At 39.6% G+C, this 22801-nt stretch overlaps 1 long non-coding RNA gene across 2 annotated transcripts; it reads right to left on the reverse strand.

Moving 5' to 3' along the window:
• Positions 1-339: 339 nt before the first annotated feature.
• LOC125965136 (uncharacterized) lies at positions 340-21269 on the reverse strand. 2 transcript variants are annotated; one of them, XR_007478687.1, is made up of 2 exons: positions 17448-21269; positions 340-961 (listed from the first exon to the last, which is right to left on the reverse strand). It is a non-coding gene; the product is annotated as an uncharacterized LOC125965136 (long non-coding RNA). The 2 variants fall into 2 exon arrangements; XR_007478688.1 differs by lacking the exon at positions 340-961 and adding an exon at positions 15358-16265.
• Positions 21270-22801: the final 1532 nt, after the last annotated feature.

Consider the following 22801-nt stretch of genomic DNA (forward strand, 5'->3'; position numbering starts at 1 on the left):
AGATAACCAATAAGGACCTACTGTATAGCACCGGGAACTCTACTCAATATTCTGTGATAACCTATATGAGAAAAGAATCTATAAAAAGAATGAATATACGTATATATATAACTGAATCACTTTGCTGTACACCTGAAACTAACACAACATTGTAAATCAACTATACTCCAATAAAATTAAAATAAAAAAAGAAATGCATGGAAAAAACTGTGATTATTAAATAATTTCTCAATAACTAGATCAGAGAAGGCAACATTTAAAAAAATGCTTACGGGAGAAGGGAACAGTCTCTAGAAATATTTGGTTGTTACACAGATAACATACTCAGACGTAACCACATTGGATTTCAGTCTCATTTATTTAAAAGATTTAGAGTTCAGAATAATCTTTAATATGGAAAAAAATGGGAATCAACCAAATTGTATCATATTAATATACCAATATTCCCATTTAATTGTAAATTCATTTGCAGTATTTCTGTAAATTGAGTTCCAGGTCAGATTTTCATGGTGAAATCAGGAGTAGTTCAATATAATGAAACAAAATTCCATAATTAGAGAATTACATAGAAGCTAGGAATTTTTAAGAATACATTACAACAGGGCTTCCCTGGTGGCGCAGTGGTTGAGAGTCCGCCTGCCGATGCAGGGGACACGGGTTCGTGCCCCGGTCCGGGAGGATCCCACATGCTGCGGAGCGGCTGGGCCTGTGAGCCATGGCCGCTGAGCCTGCGTGTCCGGAGCCTGTGCTCCGTAACGGGAGAGGCCACAACAGTGAGAGGCCCGCGTACCGCAAAAAAAAAAAAAAAAGAATACAGTACAACAGAGCTGAATCCTTCATTTGTCCGTATAATAAAACTTACATATTTATAACAGTTCTGTCTTCTATCTCATCTTCGTTTAAATGCAGTTCAAAATATTGCACTTAATTTCTCCTTTAAGTTCAGTTGAGGTGTTCAATTCTAGGTTAAAAAGAAATAGTGCCATGATAAACAAACCTCTGACATTAGAAATTGGGAGGTTTCCAAAAAGTAAAAATTTAATTTCTTTAACAAACAGTATTACCATGACATAAGCATTAACGTTTATATGCTTCAATATTGCATTAACGTTTTCAAAGTGACTTCACATACATTATCCATTCAACCATCATGTTAGCACTCTTATTTTTTCAACAAGGAAGCAAACTCTTTGAGATGAACTTCTTGCCTAAGAACCACTCTGGTGCAGTAGGCCTGTTTCTAGAACCAGGTTGTCTGCACTAAAAATCCAGTGCTCTTTTCTACTCTATCACCTACTTTATAAGAGAACTTAATGCTCACATTTCATGCAACCGTCTGTAAACATATAAAACTAAACCAATCATTTTGAAACAAATGATTGAAAAAATACAGTTTTAGTATTTTATTTTTTTTAGCTTCAATAGCTCACAGAAGTATATAAAAACCATCCCACCTCATTTCCTATTCCCACTAATGCAGCTGCAATTTGGAGTGCATTCTTCCATTTCTTTTTCTGTGTAATAAAGCTATATGATGTATACAACACACATACTTTTTTTTTTTAGTAAAAAAACTGTGAAGAGGTAGCCAAGATGGTGGCGTAGGAAGACCCTGTACGCACCTCTTAGCAAGGACACACCAAAATTACAACTAGTTACAGAGCAACTATCTATTTGAATGGCCTGAATATTAGCAGAAAAGATTTTTCACAACTGAAGACATCAAGAAGGAACCGCAATGAGACAGGTAGGAAGAATGGAGATGCAGTATAGTCAGGACCCACACACCTGGGTGGACAACCCACAAATGGGAAAAATATCACAATCATTGAGGTCCTCTCCGTGAAGCAGGGGGCCCAAGCACCACACTGGGCTCCCCAGCCCGAAGGTCGTGCACCTCCTGCACCAGGAAAATGAGCCTCCAGAACATCTGGCTTTGAAAACCAGCAGGGCTTATGTTTGGGAGAGCCAGGGAGCTGTAGGAAACACAGACTCTGCTCTTAAGAGTGTGCACAAAATCTCACATGCCCCAAGTCCCAGCACAGAATCAGTAGTTTGAAAAGAGCCTGGGTCAGAGCCACTGGCTCATCTTGGAGAGCCTCCGGGAGAGGAAAGAGGCAACTGGAACTCCCCCCTGGAAAAAGAGACATTGGTGGCAGCCATTTTGGGGAGCTCATTCTTCCCTAATAACACTGCTGCTGGCAAGTGTCCTTTTGTCACCCTCCATCTAGTCTATTAGCACCAGGCACCTGCCCCCACACTGCAGCAGCAGAAGTGGCCCCAATAACCCTTGGACCATGCAGACAGCCTCAAGGGAAGACTACCCCATGCTCCAGCAAGCCCACAGCCACTGCTGGAGGCATTGCCTTGCAGTCAATCAGGATAGGGGCCAGCCTCACCTACCAAGAGCCCGCAGTAGTCAAGCCCACCACAACAGAAGGGTGTACACATAGGGGACACCCCTAGAGCATATCGTTCTGATGACCAGAGAGGAGCACACTGCTGAGCCCCATAGAGCAATATGCAAAAGAATCAAACCGGACTACTTTCTCACACCATATAAACTCAGAATGGATTAAAGACTTAAATGTAAGTCCTAAAAGTGAGAATGGAGGGAAGGGGGCAGAGCACAACCATTAGCTGTTGAGGATACAACAGAAACTGGTTAAAACCTATTAGGCCTAAGATGGCGGAAGATTCAACTTCCGGTAGAGTTTGAGCCTCATTATACACTCACTGTAACACATGAGCATGCTAAATGACACACCCACAGGTGCCGTGACAGTCCCGAGGTTGACCATAAGAGGCCAAAGAGTAGGCAATGTCCCAATTCCTAGAAATCCCCCCTCCCCCAAAAGAGTTGGAATAATCCTCCCACTTGTTAGTCTATGAAAGTACCCAGTCCATAAAAACTAACCATTCCATATTTCGGCGCCACTGTCACCTTCTGAGAAGGACCACATTCTGCCTATGGAATGTGTATCTCTCTAAATAAACTTGCTTTCACTTTACTGTGGCCCACTCTTGAAATCTTTTCTGCGTGAAGCCAAGGACCCTCACTTGGTGGCCCATTCCAGGAACTCGCCCAAGACCCAGGACATGACCATCCTCTTGTGCCCCATTTTCTTGTAACAAAACCATAAAACTTCTAGAAGAAAATATAGGCAGTATGGTCTTTCTCATTGGTCTTAGAAATTTTTTTTGGATATGTCACCTCAGGCAAGGGAAACCAAAGCAAAAATAAACAAATGGGACTACATCACACTAAAATCCTTTCCCACAGCAAAGGAAATTATCAAAAACAAAAAGGCTGCCTAATGAATGGGAGAAGATATTTGCAAACAATATGTCCAATAAGGGGTTAATATCCAGAATATATAAAGAATTCATACAACTCAATATCAAAAAAACAAACAACCTGTTTAAAAAATGGGCAGAGGACCTAACTAGACATTTTCCAAAGTAGACATACAGATGGCCAACAGGCACATGGAAAGGGGTTCAATATCACTTACCATCAGGGAAAGGCATGCAAATCAAAACCACAATGAGCTATCACCTCACACCTGTCAGAATGGCTATTGGCAAAAAGACAAGAAATAACAAGTGCTGGTGAGAATGGGGAGAAAAGGGAACCCTCATGCACTGTTGGTGAGATTATAAATTGGTGCAGCCAGTATGGGAAAGAGTATGGAGGTGCCCCCCAAAATTAAAAATATAATTACCAATTACCATATGATCCAGCAATTCCACTCCTGGGTATTTAGCTAAAGAAGATGGAAACATTAATTCAAAAAGATACATGCACACGAACGTTCACTGCAGCATTATTTGCAATAGCCAAGATATGGAAGCTAAGTGTCCATCGATAGATGAGTAGATAAAAAGATGTAAGAGGGCTTCCCTGGTGGCGCAGTGGTTGAGAGTCTGCCTGCCGATGCAGGCGACGCAGGTTCGTGCCCCGGTCTGGGAAGATCCCACATGCCACTGAGCCTGTGCGTCTGGAGCCTGTGCTCCGCAACGGGAGAGGCCACAACAGTGAGAGGCCCGGTACCGCAAAAAAAAAAAAAAAAAAAAAAGATGTAAGATATATACATATATATATATATATATATCAACATAGATACATAGAGATATATATGGAATATTACTGATCCATGAAAAATAATGAAATCTTGCCATTTGCGACAACATGAGTGAATCTAGAGAGTATTATGCTAAGTGAAATAAGTCAGACAGAGAAAAACAAATGTGTATGATATCACTTAACTGTGGAATGTAAGAAACAAAGCAAATAAAACAAAATGAAAACAAGACTCATAGATACAGAGAACAAATGGGTGTTTGCCAGAGGAGAGGGTGGTGGAGTGGGTGAAATAGGTGAAGCGGGTTAACAGGTACAAATCTCCACTTATAAAATGAATAAGCCACAGGTATATAATACACAACATAAGGAATATGGCCAATAATATTGTAATAACTTTGTGTGGGGACAGATGGTTACTAGACTTATTGGGGTGATAATTTCATAATGTATGCAATTGGCAAATCACTATGCAGTACACCTAAAACTAGCATAATTTTGTATGTCAACAATAAATATTTTGTATATTTCAATAAAAAAAGAAGAAAAAAAGTACAAACTGTGATCATACAAACATAAGCCAACCACTTTCTTTCTCTACTCAATATACCTTTAAAAATACAGTGAATTTCAGGTGAAGTTTTTCTTCACCTAAATGCTTCCTTTAGCAGTGGACTCAGGATTTGCTATCTTTACTCATTTTTTTTTTCTAAAATTTCTGGCTACCTTAATTTCTATGACTTTCACCTGGTTCTTTTCTTTCTTCTCTTTATTATATTTGTAAATATATTTGCTATATACAAAAGATTATCTGAAATACATGAGTTAGTTATAAATCAAAATATAATTTTAAAAAAACCCTAAACTCACCATCCAATTCAAGAACCAAAGACTCAAGAAGCTACCCTATCCTACACTTCAGAGGTAAGCACATTCCTAAATGTTGTGTCATTCTGCTGTTTTTATATATAAATGTTTTTAAAATACATATACATATAAATACTTTATCACAAATTTATATGAAATAATATATTGTTTAGTTTTGCTTATTTTTGAGATCTATTACAAACATATTGTAGGGACTTCCCTGGTGGTCCAGTGGTTAATACCCCATGCTCCCAATGCAGGGGGCCAGGGTTTGGTCCCTGGTCAGGGAACTAGATCTCGCATGCCGCAACTAAAAAGATCCGGTGTGCTGCAACTAAGACCCAGGCAGCCAAATAAATAAATAAATAAATAAAACAAAACAAAAACCATAGTATAAATGGATGCTGGGGGATGCAACCCAGACACCCACAGCAGGATCAAGACATCCATTTGAGGAGAGTGCTAATTGTTGAGAGCTCACAGCTGTGCCCCTCTATGGGCATTATCCTTGGCCAAAGGGAGCTGCTTTGTCCCTCCTGTGGACAGCCTGCTTCCAGTGCCTGGTTAATGCAGAAATACAAAAGCCTGGCCCACTTATCTCAATTACAGACATCTCTGAAGGGCCAACCTAGCTTCACCCCTAGCTCCCTGTGGAATTGGCTGAGGCCTCTATTACTGCTGCATTGAAGCTCAGCTTCTCCCTCAGCTTGATCCTGCTTCCCTCATTCTCTTACTGATGTTGTTCCCCAGAGTACTCCATAAATAAGTGCCCTGCAAGCACATCTCAGTCTTAGAGTCTATTTCCTGGGAAACCTGACTGTTGTAGGTTGAACTATGTTCCCACAAAAGATATGTTGAAGTTCCTGGCATTCCATAAGTAATGGTCCCTATGGTCACCTATGAATGTGACCTTCTTTGCAAGTAAGGTATTTACAGATGTAATCAAATTAAGATGAGGTCATACAGGATTAGAGTGGGCCTTACATCCAGTGACTGTCCTTATAAAGAGTAAGAGATTTGAAACACACAGAAAGACAGAAGAAAGAAGGCCATGTGAGGGAGAGAATATAGTAATGCAGCTACAAGACAAAGAATGCTAAGGATTGTTGACAACCCCCAAACGCTAGGAAGAAGGCTCTTCGCTAGAGCCTTCAGAGTGAGCATGACCCTGCCAATACCTTGATTTAGCACTTTTAGCCTCCAGAACTGTGAAAAAACAAATTTCCATTCTCTAAATCTACCCAGCTTTTGTCAATTTGTTACAGCAGCCCAAGGAAACTCATACATAGACTTAAGACCTACATTTGTGTAGTCTTCTGGGACTTGCTTTTTTTACTGGACATCATGTTTCTAAGAATTATTCATGTTGTTTACTGTAGCTGTAGCTCTCCATTTTTTCCCCTCAATATCAATGGCAATATCTCATCAGAGACATAGTAATAATACATATGTGAAAAACTTGATTCTTTCTACAATGATTATTCCTCTGTTTGAGGGTGTAGTCTTATTGTTTGTTCCTTTATTTCACATTTTTTGAGAAAAATTCTATACACATTTTAAAATTCATTACATGTCTATCTTTGTACATATATGTATGTGTTAGGCAGAATAATGACACCCCCCCCAAAGATTCACATCCTAAACACTGGAACCTGTGAATATTATATGACAACATATTATGATGATACAATTAAGTTAAGGATTTTCAGATGAGGGGATTATTCACATGAGCCTAATATAATCACCCGGGCTCTTAACATTAGAGAATCGTTCCCAGCTTTGGTCAGAAAGGGAGATGTGACTATGGACGAATGGTCAGAGAGATGCAATGATGCTGGCTTTGAAGATGTAGGAAGGGGTCCACGAGCCAAAGAATGTGAGCAGCCTCTAGAAGCTGAAAAAGGCAAGGAAAAAAACTCTTCCCTAGAACCTCCAAAACAAAAATTTTGATTTTAGTCCAGTAAGTCCCATGTTGTAATTCTAACCTATAGAACTGTCAGATAATAAGTGTGTGTTGCTTAAAGCCACCAATCTGTAGTAATTTGTAATATCAACAGTAGAAAACTAATGCTGTGTGTGTGTGTGTGTGTGTGTGTGTGTGTGTGTGTGTGTGTGTGTGTCCTAAAGAAGCATACCTGGTTCTGGCCCCTGCCCTCCTATCTTGTTCACTACACGTAAGCGATAAGGTCCTTCTCTACAGTCCTCAAAAGCACAAAGATCCATACTGCACCAACCGTACTTTAAGCACCATAAAGTTCTCTTTGTCTTATTCACTAGTATAGCCCTGGTAAACATACAATAGGCTCTCAATACGTATCCATTAAATGATCGAATGGATTATTATTGTAGAAGGAAAAGTGTAAAAGTTAGTGGCAGGGAGCAATAATTTCCAGCTGAAAAGTAAAATCAGTCACAATTTTTAAACTATATAGCTCATCTGTTGGTTCTACTTTTCTTAAGTTATAACTCACCGATTTTTCCTTCATAAAACCAAGAATTGGAAAGAAGCTATGCTTTATTAACTCACCTAGCCCAAATCAGTTTGTTTACTATCTGCAGGGGGGAAAGCAAGCTGTTAAAAATAGTACACAATTAGTTGGTTACTATTTGTCCTGCTTTTGGGGCTCACCTGGTAAGTCTACCAACTTCATTGTCACCTCTTACTCAAGAGTGATTTGATCTTAGGAATACCACCTCCTGTTACTCAGTTTACAGGGGATGTTGAAAAGTCAAAATGCTGGGTATGTCTCTGTGAAATAGATATTGTTAGTGAACTATGTTCACATTATCTATGTAGGGGACCTAAACATATTTTCCTATCTCTAGCTCCCTTCTATTTTTCTTCATTTTGCAATAAGAGAATTTTAATAAGCCTCCTCAAAATCTTCTAAACAAGATGGGGAATGGAGAAATAAATAGCTGCCCCCCCCTTTTCCTAGCACCCAGGTATGGAGGGAACTGAGGGAAGAGCATGCCTAAAGGGTATAAGGCTGAAGAGTTCAGGGAGGAAGAGAATAGCATGACTGGAGGGCAAGGAAAAGGGCAGGAAAGGGAATGACAGGGCTGGGCTTATGTCTGCTCTGCTTCACAATCATCTTGGATCACCCAGGTCAGAAAACAACTCATTATTATATATATTGCAAAATATTTCAAAAACAGAATCTTCTCTTTCAGTAGTATGAGGAAAATAACAGGTCTGAAGTTGTATCACCTTGGACAGCTCTAGTATTTAGTTAGCTCACGTGTAAAATGGGGATGGCAAATGCCTACCTTTTGGAGAAGACAGAGAGGATAACCAAGAAACCTGAGAGGCCTGCTGGGTTTACATATCTACTAGTGGTGGGTGTGTTGCAGGAAAATGGGGGGCGAGAGGATGGTCATGTCCCAGGTTTGGGGCTGCCAAGTGAGGGTCCTTGGCTTTGCGTAGGAAAGAATTCAAGAGTGGGCTATAGTAAAGTGAGAGCAGGTTTATTTAGAGAGATACACATTCCATAGGAATGTGGACCGTTTCAGAAGGCGAGAAGCCCTGAAATATGGGGTGGTTAGTTTTTATGGGCTTGGTAATTTCATCTGCTAACGAGTGGGAGGAATATTCTGTCTTGGAGAAGGGGGCGGGGATTTCCAGGAACTGGGCCACCGCCCCATTTTTGGCCTTTGATGGTCGGCCTTAGAACTATCTTGGCCTGTGGGTGTGTCATTTAGCATATGCTAATGTATTACAATGAGCATATAATGAGGCTCAAGGTCTACTGGAAGTCAAATCTTCCACCATCTTGGCCCTAGTAGGATCTTTTTTTTTTATATTTATTGATTTATGTATGTATGTATGTATTTATTTTGGCTGTGCTGGGTCTTAGTTGTGGCACGTAGGATCTTCACTGCAGCATGCAAGATCTTTCTAGTTGTGGCATGTGGACTCTTAGTTGTGGCAGGCATGTGGGATCTAGTTCCCCGACCAGGGATTGAACACAGGGCCTCTGCATTGGGAGCATGGAGTCTTACCTACTGGACCACCAGGGAAGTCCCTGGCCCTAGTAGGTTCTAACTAGTTTTTGTCATATCTTCAATGGCTGTGTCATTCTTTTAAAGATTGTGCCCTGCCCCCTTCCCTCCTGTCTCAGGTGGATTATTTGCCTTACCTCTTCCTCATCAACAGTAGTTATTATCACTCAATTTTTTCCTCGGTCAATTCTACAGGTGAAAAAAAGTCTCTCATTTCCAAATGTGTTTTCCAACACTAGTGAGCAATTAAATTAACTCAATCCTGACACTATCTGCTGGAGATAGCATAAGATCCCACAGGCTTAGTCCCACAAGACTGCCCTCACTTCAGACACCAAATGCAAATCCAGGTTGTAATTGCGCTTCTGACTGACTGGTTATAAGGTGGAGGTTCCTACTGAAACAGGAGGAATTATATCCTTTTACAATAAACCAGAAATCTAGTAGGCAAACTGTTTTCCTGAGTTCTGTGAGCCATTCTAGCAAATTAATAGAACCTGAGAAAGGGGTTGTAGGGAAACCCTGCACCTCAGATTGGGACTTGAACCCACTGTCTTTTAATTGAGATCACACACCTGGTCTCAGGACTTAAGGAAACTCAGGTTCTTTATGTCTAGTTGCAGAAAGAATTCAGAGACAGAGTGACAGGTAAGAAGTGGATTCATTTAGAGAGATACACATTCCATAGACAGAATGCAGTTTGTCTCAAAAGGCAAGAGCAGGCCCAGGGCATGGGGGTCATCTGGAAAGTGAGAGTGGCCAAGATAGAAACACACTCCACAGACAGAGTGTGGGCCATCTCAGAAGGTGAGAGACACTGAAATGTGGGGTGGTTGGAACCAGATGGAAGAGATGCATAAAGCAAGATGTGTGGGAAAAGGGCACAAAGTTTCCATGCCCTCTCCAGGTGCACCACTCTCCCAGCACATACACTTGTTCAGCAATCTGGAAGCTCTCAGAACGCCATCCCATTGGAGGGCTCGTTACGTAGACATGCTTGATTAAATAGTAGGCCGTTGGCAATTGATTCAACCTCCAGCCCCTCTCCCCTCCCCCGAGGTGGGGGGAGGCGTGTGACTGAAAGTTTCAGCCCTCTAATCACTGTTGGGTCCCCTGGCAACCAGCCCCCATCCTTAGGAGCTTTCTAAAAGTCACCTCATTAACATAAACTCAGATGCGGTTCAAAGGAGCTGGCTATGAATAACAAGACACTCCTATCACCCTTATGGCTCTGGAGCTATTTCAAGGAACTGATTACAGAAGAGCAAATATTATAACAAATGATGCTTGCATTGTTCTTTTCACTTCAGAAATTCCAAGGGTTTGGGGAGCTGTGAGCCAGGAACAGTGCAGGAAGACCAAATATACGTTTCTCATTATAAATCACAATATAATCACACACACATTGTTTTAATTTGCATTTTTTTTAAGGCTGAAGTTTTCTTCATATGTTTATTTGCCATTTATATATTTTCTTTTGCACACTGCCTGTTCATGTCTTTTGCTCACTGGTGTATTTCTCTTTATCCTAATGATCTATAAAAGGTTATTATAAGGTTATTAGCGTAAGGTTATTAAACCTTTTCAAAATGCATTTACTTTTAAAAATATTTATTTATTTATTTGGCTGCGCCAGGTCTTAGTTGCTGCACGCAGGATCTTCGTTGCAGCATGTGGGATCTGTTAGTTGCAGCATGCGATCTCTTAGTTGCGGCATGTGGGATCTAGTTCCCTGACCAGGGATTGAACACGGGCCTCCTGCATTGGGAGCGTGGAGTCTTAGCCACTGGACCACTAGGGAAGTCCCTACACATACCTTTTTTGTGGATAATTTCAAACACATGAAAAGGCACACAATAATTTGATGAACTCCTACACATAATGAACTTCCATAACTATCAACTCATGTCCACTCTTGTTTCATCTATACCACTATCCACTTCCCCTTTCACAAATTATTCTGAAGCAAATCCAGAAAACATATCATTTATAAAAATATTTCAGCATGTATCTCTAAAATTATAATGGCTCTGGAACCAAGCAGGACCCTGTGAGGCTCCCAGGTACAAATCCTTTCCATGTCCCCTGCTTCTTGTTTGTAGGAAATGGGCTTCATTTAACCTCCTAAGACCTTCCCTGAGTTCCAAAGGGCAGATTCAAACAATTGCTAATCAGAGAAGTGAGGGAATGCAGAACAAAGGAGGAGCAACCAAGAAACAATAGTGCAGCAACTAGAGCTGGGTCCTGGTTCCTCCTCAAGGATTATACATAACAGTGTCTTTGAATTCTGCTACAGGAACTAATGCCCTGTCTAGGCGGAGGATGATAAGTTCAGGCTGAGCACAATCCTGGAACACCACTCTAGTTACCTCACCACCAACAAATCAGAAGAAAGTCACACCCCCTGCAGCCACCACCCCAAATTTTGCCTGTAAAACTCCCCCAAAACTGTTAGGGGAAACTCTGACTGAAACTGCCTACCCTGGCCAGGCACCACAGTAGCTATTTGCATGAGTTATTTTGACAGGAGGTCCTGGTAAGGAACATGGAACTAATAAGCTACCACCAACCAGAAGAATTCGGGAAAGGTCAAAAGGTCCATATGTCCTACCAATCTCCCAGAATCCTCCTCACTGGAATCCATCTTGGCTGAGCCATGTGTGCGCCACCAGGAAGGACCCTGAATCAGAATGATTGGCCAGAGACAACCCAGAAACTAATCCCATCACCATAAAACCCAAGACTGCGAGCCACATGGCAGAGCAGTACTCCTGGGTTCCCTTACCCTCCTGCTTCCCACTGGGCTGCCCCTTCCCAATAAAGTCTCTTGCTTTGTCAGCACACGTGTCTCCTCAGACAATTCATTTCCGAGAGTTAGACAACAGCCCACTCTCGGGCCCTGGAAGGGGTCCCCCTTCCTGCAACAAAACCATTAGGGAGTTCTGGTTTTTTGAGTTCGAGCCACCCATTCTCCTTTTACGTTCTTTGCAATAAACATTTCTCTGCTCCAAACTCCTACGTTAGTCAGGCACACGAACTTGCATTTGGTAACAGCTCTTTTTAAAACTATAATACCACTAAGTCACACACCACATACCATTTTTATCTTTGCAAGTTTCAAACATACATACTTGGAAGATTCATCAAGTTGAGAACATTTTAATGACCAGTTAAAGCAAACAAGAAAGTAGGATTACATGGAAAAAAAAGTTTAAGTCAGCTGCAAAAATAGGTATCTAGCTAACTATACAAAGAACTGCTAGAAGTGAATTGCTAAAGACAGATGTAAAATCAGTAACCAGACTCACCACAAATAAAGAAATCATCAGAAACATGTGTAAAACAAGCCAGCTAGGAAAACAACAGTCCACTTTGTGAATAACAGAAGGGAGAAGAAAAAAAAAAGACTGTGATTATCCTAATGGTGAAATAGCTTCTTGGAGCACAAAGCAAGTGGTCTTTATTTATAGTTGGACACAAAGGAAAAAACTGCTCTTGGTTTTAGCATACCTGTATTAAATGAAAATCAGAGGTGCAAATGACAATAGCTCTTTGACACAAATCATCTGAAAATAAAACTATGAAATTGTAGCAGGGAAGAACAAAAGCTGACGCCATGTTGGATCTCTTTCTTTTACTTTGACCTTTGCTTTCCATTATTTTTGTTCTGTCTATAGCTATAGGCATACATAATGGCCTGCCTCAGGGAACCCTGCCCCTCTGCCTGAATGTTAAAATAAAGTGCCTTTGTTCAGCCCACAGGGAAACACCCTGACCCTGCCCACTTCTCAATGGCTGCAGAAAAGAAGAAATTAACACACCCCCTCCCCGAGGCTGGCCAAAACCAGGAGATATTTTACAAGACTTATGGCCTTTTTACTTTACTTCCTCACCTCCTCCCCCTCTCTGTTCTATAAAGGAAGCTAGCATCCAGACCCCATAAGATGGTACATCTGGGACGCTAGTTCACCATCTTCTTGGACGACTGGCTTTCTGAATAAAGTCGCTATTGCTTGCCTCAACACCTCGTCTCCCAATTTATTGGTCTGTCATGCAGCAAGCAGAGCGAGCTTGGACTCAGTAAAAAAACTCTAGTTTTTGTTAGGGAGAAACAACCTTTGCACAACACATGAGTACTTCCTAGGGCTCTGTTTTCTATTCCCAATCCATACCCTGTCTCTTAGACATTTTTTTCCTTCAGCATTATCTTATAACTATATTCTGCACTTTATCATATGTTTATATATGTGTATTTAATGGAGATATGAATGAATACTCACTCTTTCTGTAAGTTTCTTAACATAGGTCTCTTTTTGGTTTGAATTTGTAGAGAGACCAAAGAGCCCAATTTTAATATTTTCACAAGTTCCTCATAAGTAAAAAACTCATTCATCATTTCATGAATGAGATATTTTGATCATTTAAATGCAAATGTGAAAAAGACTTGATATCCAAAACGGACAATATATGTTATTCATACAAAGTGTTTCATAATCTGGGCTTAACATAAAAGACCCTGTTTTTAAAAATCCAATTAATTGCAAATTTATAGAGAAGACAAGAAAAACAATTTTTGGACAAGATTGTAATTTTTGAGTACAGATTTCCAAGTATATAGAAGACATGGTTTAAAATGTTTGAACATTACCATTTTTTTCTACTTTACTTTCAAAAAATTAACTGATACTGAAAATATATATACAATTATTTAATAGTCCTTTTGCCTGTTTAGATAACTTCCTTGATGTTCTAGGGTTGGTCAAAGTTGGAGGTGCAAAGCTGGAGATCTTGGAGTTAATCCATTCTTTCTTTTAATCATGAAATGAAAATTTGGGGACACCAAGATAGAGACTAATCAAAGAATTTCACAGTCTCTTTATTCCCTATTTAATATAGGTTCAAACACTATCAGATGACCTGTTTTACCTTCCCTGCCTCAAGGTGGAAATATTCAATAGTCTAAGTGGTCCTGAACTCCTGCTCTGGGGCTGCTCAACCAGTAGATGGGAAATTTTACATACAAGCTATAGATGGGATGAGATATTCTGACCCTTTCCATACCCCAGGGAATGTACTGAGGATCCATGTTTAGTTACAATTTTGCCCTTGTTATAGTCTCATTTCAACTCTCTTCTGATTTGGGATACAAGTGTCCTCTTAATCAAATTTAGGGAGATTTTTAATAAATCAAACCTAAGGGGATCAATTGGGGGATTTATAAACATTAGTCAATATCCTTCAGAGTGAGTATAATCCTCGTTTTATAGTAAAAGGAAATGGTGAACTTGGTCTACCTTAGTGCTAAAGAACATTGCTCTAAATTTTTAATCTCTTCCATTTCTGATGAGAAGAAATAATACATATGGAGGTAGCAGATTTTCAGATCTCATTTGCACAATACCACAAAAATCCCACTTGCCCCTCATTTGTCAATGAGATAGTGAACAATGTATTCTATTAACCCAGTTTCAAAATAAAAATAGAAGCAAAAGCTAGAGTGCATACTATATTGTAATCTGCCTTTGTACTTAAAATAGTAAACATTTTTCCAAGTCATATTTTCTATATAACTTTTAACGGCTTGACAGACTCCACGTATGGATATTTCATAGATAGATCTAAATATTCTATTCCTGGGCATTTAGGTTGTCTCAAGTATTCAGCTATTATAAATAAAGCTGAAACAAATACTAGTATGTATTTATACACATCTCTGATTATCTTATATTAAATTCTTAGAAGTGCAATTACTGAGATGTGTTGCAAATATTTTTTCCCAGTCTTTGGCTTACCTTTTCTTTTTTTCTTTTTTTGGCAGTATGCAGGCCTCTCACTGCCGTGGCCTCTCCCGTTGTGGAGCACAGGTTCCGGACGTGCAGGCTCAGCGGCCATGGCTCACGGGCCCAGCCGCTCCGCGGCATGTGGGATCTTCCCGGACCGGGGGGCATGAACCCGTGTCCCCTGCATCAGCAGGCAGACTCTCAACCACTGTGCCACCAGGCAAGCCCTCCTTATATTTTTTTTTTGAAATTTATTTTTTTTATACAGCAGGTTCTTATTAGTTATCTATTTTATACATATTAGTGTATATATGTCAATCCCAATCTCCCAATTCATCCCACCACTACCCCCACCCCACCGCTTTTCCCCCTTGGTGTCCATGTTTGTTCTCTACATCTGTGTCTCTATTTCTGCCTTACAAACTGCTTCATCTGTACCATTTTTCTAGATTCCACTAGGTATTCCTTGTTGTATTATACATACTAGCTCCTTGTTGGATTTAGACATGAAAATATATTCTCCAATAGTGCCATCTATTATAAATTACGAAATCTTTTTTTTCTCAGTACCTTTTTCCAGTGATCTGTTGATGCATAATGAAGCACTCAAAACCTCAGAAGCTTAAAACAAACATTTTATTTTGCTCATGATATTTTTGGGTCAAAAATTGGGAGGGGCTCCACTGGGCGTTTCCCCTGATTTACACAGCAATAGCCAAGGCAGCTGGGGCTGGAAGGTCCACTTCCAAAATGACTTCACTTACACTTCACTTCTTCAGTTTCCTTGGTGCTCCTTGGCTTCTCTACTTGATGTCTCAGTCTCCAGGGCCTATTTTTATGACCTTGGACTTCTCACAACATGGTGATTTCAGGGTAAATGGATTTCTTATGTAGTGGCTGGCTTCCAAGAGGCAGGAAACAGAAGTCAGGCAAGGTAAAAGCCACACCTGGAATTCGGACACCATCACTTCTACCGTATTCTCTTGGTTGAAGCACTCAAAGGCCCTGCCCAAATTCAAGAAAGTGGAGAGATGCCACCTTCTGATGACAGAGTAACATCACATTGTAGAAGAACATGTGAGCTGGGAGATATTGTTGTGGCCAACTTTGGAAAACAGTCTGCCACATTATTGATTTTTTTTCTTTTGTGAGTTGTCAAACCATGGCTTAGCCCTTCCATCTTTTCCTGATTTATAAAAACTTTTTATATTACATATCTCAAAACTTTTCATTTATAAAAATTATGTTTTTTCCAAGTTTTCCTCCTCAGGTAGAAGAATATAAGACAGTTTCATTTACTTCACTGTTTCCTTCTAAAAGTCTTTTGTTAGGATGAAAAAATTACTGAAATCTATATATCTCAAAAAATTAATGATATATGTTATAGGATCTTCTCAAAGAATAAACCATTTCACAGATATCTTTAAATTAATCCCATTATATTAAAAATTCAGGGACTTCCCTGGTGGTCCAGTGGTTAAGACTCTGTGCTTCCAGTGCAGGGGGCGTGGGTTCGACCCCTGGTCGGGGAACTAGGATCCCATATGCCACGTGGTGCGCCCCAAAAAAAAAAAATTAAAATTGTATAATAAAATTAGAACAAATGGCACAAAAAGTTTAAAATCACTGATGTCTTCATTTTAACTTTCTAATACAATAGGCCTTTTCTTTCCCCTCATAAACTGCACATACTCTACACCTTTGTTTAACACTAAAATAAAAAAGTTGTCCACTCTTTTAATACAACTTCATTGACAATATGGTCCTCACCCCCTCAAAAACACTTCTTTAAAAACAATTTAAAATCCAGAAACATGTATTTATTTCAGAGTTAAAAAAAGCAAACTACAAAAGCAGTTTACAAATAATTTTTTTTGGTTAGTAAATGCACACAGAACTGCTTTCTTCTGTTATGTGAATTCAAGAACTTCTAATATTGTCTCAATAAAACTTTTCACAAATATTTATTTCATGAGAGTGTCAGGCAAGAAATAATACTGTCTTCAAGCAAGACTTGTCTGAAAATGACAAGTCATGCGTCGACTCATTAACTAAAGACTGTTAATAACAGAAAAGCAAACTAAAGCTGTATGTCCTGGAGTTTTTGCATGCCAAATTCTGGCACTTTGTGCTCAGGTTTAAGGTAGTTATTAACTCATTTTTCCCCAGCACATAGAAATATAATATGCATAGCATTTTAATTATAAAACTATAATATGACAAGTATCCTTTATTAAAATAATGTCCTTATTACAAATATTTCAGATAAAAATGGTTTTTAAAGTTGAAGCAAATTAATTTGGAAAAACAAATTCCAAACTAAACAAAAATGTTTAGTAAGTTCTAGAAGCACACAGGCACACTGAAGGAGAAAGTCAAACAAAAAGAAAAACAAGGAAGGCAGAGGACACAGCAAAATGACCTCTTAAAGTCTTCTGAAGCTTTCAGATATAGCTAGAATCCTTTAAGTGGCAGGATATATGCTTGTGACCTTGTTTTCTTTCAAATGGAAATGAATTAACGTCTTTTAATTTTGACAGAGTATTTTGAAGTAACTGTTGGTTTGCTGTGTCTTGCCCATAAAAATCATATGAGTAATACTCTGACTTCAAAAAGTAAGGCCCAGCAGAGCAGAGATAATGTATTCTGTCCTAGAAATATATGTAGGAAGAATCAGAAAATAAAATTGACAGGCATGTAAAAATTTTAAATACCTTTCCTCTTTCTCCCAGGAAGGTGGAGGTGAGGGGTGGAGACACACTGTGTGTTCAAGAGTATCGCAATCTAAAAACAAATGTATTTAACAGAAGAAAACAAAATACACATACAAGTGCACAAAGTACAATCAATAACTCTTCCTCTTCAAATAATGTAAATGAAAAATCAGGGCCAAATTCTGGATGGGTGATTTGTTGCCTTGTACATGCAGTTTTGCCACTCACAAATGTTCACAGATGCAGAAACACATTAATAAGAGATGCTTACTTTCAGCAAAGGGAAATGGAATAGAAAGGACTCGAGAAAAAGCCTCAAATAGATATTCCTACCCCCACCCCCACAAGTGTTTCCAAATTTTGGCTACAATCTAAAATAAAAACTTAATTTTTTGTTATCTTCCGAATTCTATTACCACGTACCTTGGAGATATTGCAGGTTCGGTTCCAGGCCACCGTGATAAAGCGAATATTGCAATAAAGCAAGTCATGCAAATTTTTTGGTTTCTCAGTGCATATAAAAGTACTGTTTACACTACACTGTAGTCCATTAAGTGTGCAATAGCATTATGTCTAAAAAATAATGTACAGACCTCAACTAAAAAATATTTTATTGGGACTTTCCTGGTGGTCCAGTGGTTAAGACTCAACACTTCCACTGCAGGGGGTGTGGGTTCGATCCCTGGTCAGGGAACTGAGATCCCGCATGCTGAGAGGCAAGGCAAAAAAAAAAAATTATTGCCAAAAAATGCTAACCCTCATCTGAGCCTTCAGCAAGTCAGAGCAGTAACATCGAAGATCACTGATCACAGATCACCATAAAAAATATAACAATAATGAAAAAGTTTGAAATATTATTTGAATTACAAAAAGGTGACACAAAGACACAAAGTAAGCAAATGCTATTAGAAAAATGGTACTGGACTTCCCTGGTGGTGCAGTGGTTAAGAATCCACCTGTCAATGCACGAGACACGGGTTCAAGCCCTAGTCCAGGAAGATCCCACATGCCACAGAACAACTAAGCCTGTGCGTCACAACTACTGAGCCTGTGCTCTACAGCCCGTGCTCTAGAGCCCATGTGCCACAACTACTGAAGCCCACACACCTGGAGCCCGTGCTCCACAATAAGAGAAGCCACCAAAATGAGAAGCACGTGCACCACAATGAGAAGTAGCCCCCACTCGCCACAACTAGAGAAAGCCTGCTCGCAGCAACGACAACCCAATGCAGCCAAAAATAAATAAATACATTAAAACAAACAAACAAACAAACAAAAACCCGCCAAAGCTGCTAAGTGCAATAAAGTGAAGCACAGTAAAACACAGTATGCCTGTTATCTGGAACTAAGTTTGTATCTCTTTTTTGAATGAACACCAGAACCAAAGGCTTTCACTTATAACACCTAGGTCAAGAAACTTACCCTTTGGCTTATGTCTCATTGAAAGGAGTTTCATCAAAACCATGCAAAGCCTAAGTTTCAAAAAGACAGCTTTTGACATACCTATCCAACACACAACCTTAGGGATCATCTTCTCCAAAAGGCAGTGGATTTTGCCATATTTTTTTCTGAACTACTGTTGACTTTACGTATTACAAAACACATTTTATACCAGCAGCAGAACTGAAGTGATGGAGATGGAAAGCAGAGTACAAAATAAAGGCCTCAGGGGCCAAATGTTAGAATTCTTGGGTGTAAAACCTCACCATTTCGTCAAGAGATGTGTCTACTCATAAATGTCCAGAAGGGTTCTTTGCAAATGCATTGAAGAGTTTATCTCTAAACTTATAAACACCCATCCACTCTCAAAGCACCTTCTTATGAACCATCTGTTCTGCTTAACGCAAGTCAAAGGTAACTTGGCAATTTAAAATTAATGTATCTTCTTTCAAAGCAAATTGTGCTTGTGGTTGGTTTTGAATGATTCTGAATGATTCTACAAATCTACAACTTCTAGCCATCCAGTTTTCCTAAGATACAAGATCAACCCACCAGTTATTCTACTGCATCACCAAACCATAACAAATGTGGACAATACAGATCATTTAAAAGTAAGTTTCTCAATCTTTTTTCAACTGGAAAGTTAGCTAATATTCTGAGACACATTGGGGTCAGGTCAGAGGAAAGGAAAGAACTTTATGTATTACAGAACACATTTTACATCAGCAGCAGAATTGAACTGACGTGACTAGCAAGCCAACAATATCAGTCTACCAATTTATACCCCAAATCACATTCAGCAGAAACACACAAACGCACCCAGCTTTGCTACTTTTTCTACCATTAGTAAACTCTCAAGCAGTCAAGTACTAAGCAAACTCAGATGAGGAAAATTATGAAATCCTACTTCATTACAAAACGTCAAACGGCTTTTTAATGATACATGAAAGTGGTCCAATGCAATGACACAGAAACAGGTTTTAGATGCTCCAAAATACCAAGAAAAAAATGGAACATAATTTTTTTTACTCTCTCTATAAATAATTTCTGTAACGTGGCCTGCCCCCCAAACTAAAAACTGATAGCTGATTTCCAAAACATCTATTGTACATTATTTCAAATCTCCTACTTCACCAAACTTGAGTGAAAGAACTTTCTAGACACCAGTTCTACTTAGGGGTGGGGGGGAAAGCTTTTAAATAACCTTGTCTGAGAAATGGCTTTTCATGGCCAGTTAGGTCTCAAGTTACATAGACAACAACCAGACTATAAGGCAGAATTTATGGACCAACACATGGTGGCAGAAATAGTGAGGTCCAAGTTCTTGCAGTAGGTAAGGCAGGTGCTGACCTGCTTGGCAATCTGGTGTTATCCGGAGATGCTAATACGTGAAGTTACATGTCAGTGCACAGTGTCTCCTTTTGCCTCATGTTGAGAAAATACCCAATAACAAAGATCAAAGTGTCCCAACACGCAGAAGCACCCTGTGAGCCAAGAGTCAGGTAACACAGGTAAAAGTAAATCTGATTCCCAAACAGTTCCAAAAGTTCCCAAACAACTTCAGAGCACCAGAGAAGCCAAAGGGGCTTACTCCCTAGAACTAAAGGTAGTACCTGTGATACTGGCATTTGTTTTAAATCCATTTTTGCAGACAGCTTTCTACAGACAGCTGCAAAACACTCTTCTGAGAGCTCCAAAGATTTAAGAACACATCCAAGTTAGCAGAAAAGCATTTCACAAGAAGGAACTGCCTGCCACTGCCTCACAGCATTAGCAAACAAGGGCAAAGTTCACCACATGCAAGAGAAAGGGAATCACACATTCACGACAGACAGGCTTACAACTCATACAGTTTCTTACACCTAAAACAAGAGACAACACCCAAGCTACTGCTGTCCACCCTTTCCAAAATCCCAGCTCTTGCATAAATCCCACCAGACTCAAGAAAACGAGCCCAACCTCACCCCAAACAGGGTCGTGAGCATCACCGACTACATGGAGAGTGGAGCGCTGTAAGAAACGCGGGAGGGGCGCAGGACACACACCACAACAAAACAGAGGCGACTCCAAAACTCTCAGGCGCTAACCATTTCAAAGGCACAAGGCCAGACGGCCAGGGTCCGGCAGGCTGGGGCCCCTCATCAAGCCGGTAGCCGCCAGAGGAACCCCCCCCCAACCCCCGGCCAATCTAACGACAGCAGGCCCTCGAATTAACCCGTCAGGCCGCTCTCCCACCTCCCAAGCACACAACTAACAGGCTCTTGATAACCTGGGGGCTGTTGGGGGCCCTCTAACGGTACAGAGAGCCCCCCAAGCCGTCCGGAATGGCAGGATCCCCCAACTCCTGCCTTGGCGGCGGCCATCACAACAAGAAAACGGACTTTTACGACAACTCCCACAATGCCCGTGGCCTACAACTCCCAGAGTGCGCCGGGCGGCGCCGCGGTTAACCCTATCGTGGCGCCGGGGCTGGCGAGCCCTTCTCCTCTCCCCCTCCCAATTCCCAATTGTTGCACTTACTTTCACCCTCACAGTCCGAAACTAACTTTGGAAATTTTGTCAAGCAGCTACAGTTATGCTATCTTGGTGCCTTCTTTCAACATACAAACAACCTCAGCTGCCCAGAAAATTATCCCTGACAGAGAACTTTTTGTTATTTCCAGAGCTGTCCTCACAGTGCCAAATGTTTATCATTTACGGGGACATTTAACTTCAATTAATCTTCCCCTTCGCGCTTATAATTTTCTGGCATTTTTATGAATTATTATAGCTTAGAGCTTTTGGTACTCAACTTTATTAATTTAAAATCTGTTTTCTAAGTTCTGGGAATCAAGAGAGAAAGACTATCCTGTAACTGACCACAATGTTCTACATCTCTCCATTTCATAAGACGAATTTCCTCAAATATTTGACTAAGAAATTCATGCAACTCTAAATAAGTCCTAATAAGACAAATTAGTTATGGGTAATATATCTTTTAAATTTCAAGTTAAGTTTTTTTTAAGGGAAAACCTCATGTGCCAACATACTTTGCTTTCCCTTTTCTCTTCTATTGATAGACAATCAGATATAGCATAAACTGCTGCTTTATTCCTTTCTGACTAAAATATCAGCAAACAACAGGTAAAGAAACATTTTAATATAATCTGAAAAATAAACGAAGACTTCATTCTTTCAGAAAACTGCACAGCACATCTTTTTCTCACGAAAGAACTCCTTTAAAGTCTTTTGCATTTTAATTAAAAGTGAGGTTTAAAATACATTTCTTTTAAATATATGGCCCATAATTTCAGTAAAGATGACAATCGCATTTAGAGCTCACTGTATCACCAATATAAATTAAGTGTCTAAGCTGTACTTACACAAACTAAATTACTCAGACGTGTAACTGACTGACAGACAAAATAATTGTTTGGTATTTGACGCATGCACTAAAACAACAACTAGAATTCTCCTAAAGTATCTGCTCTTTTTCTTATACCCAAATATAAAATAAAACGTACACAATGTCTGATTTTTCCATTGGAGCATTTTGTCATTTGAAAGAGCACTCAAAATGTATCCTGAATTTCAAAGCACAAAACTCAGAAATCCTAATACACAAACAAAAACCCAAAGCCTTCTTGGAAAGATACATCATCAGCAAAACTCTATTCTACAATATTCTATTTTAAACGTATCTTTTCATATTACATTTAGCTTATTAGTAAATGTTTTGATCTAGTAAACTACAATGAGAAAGTATTTCTCCATCATTTATTTTTTTCACTCATGTTACAGTATGTAGTTTCATTAACAGTTAGGATAAATGCTACATACCAAGACATAAAAAATTATACATACATATATGTTTTGAATTTTAGTTCATTATACTATTTTAGCTTCTGTATTTTTCTAATTTTCACTTAACACTT

Source organism: Orcinus orca, chromosome 8 (genome assembly GCF_937001465.1).
Source record: "Orcinus orca chromosome 8, mOrcOrc1.1, whole genome shotgun sequence".
Classification (NCBI taxonomy): domain Eukaryota; kingdom Metazoa; phylum Chordata; class Mammalia; order Artiodactyla; family Delphinidae; genus Orcinus; species Orcinus orca.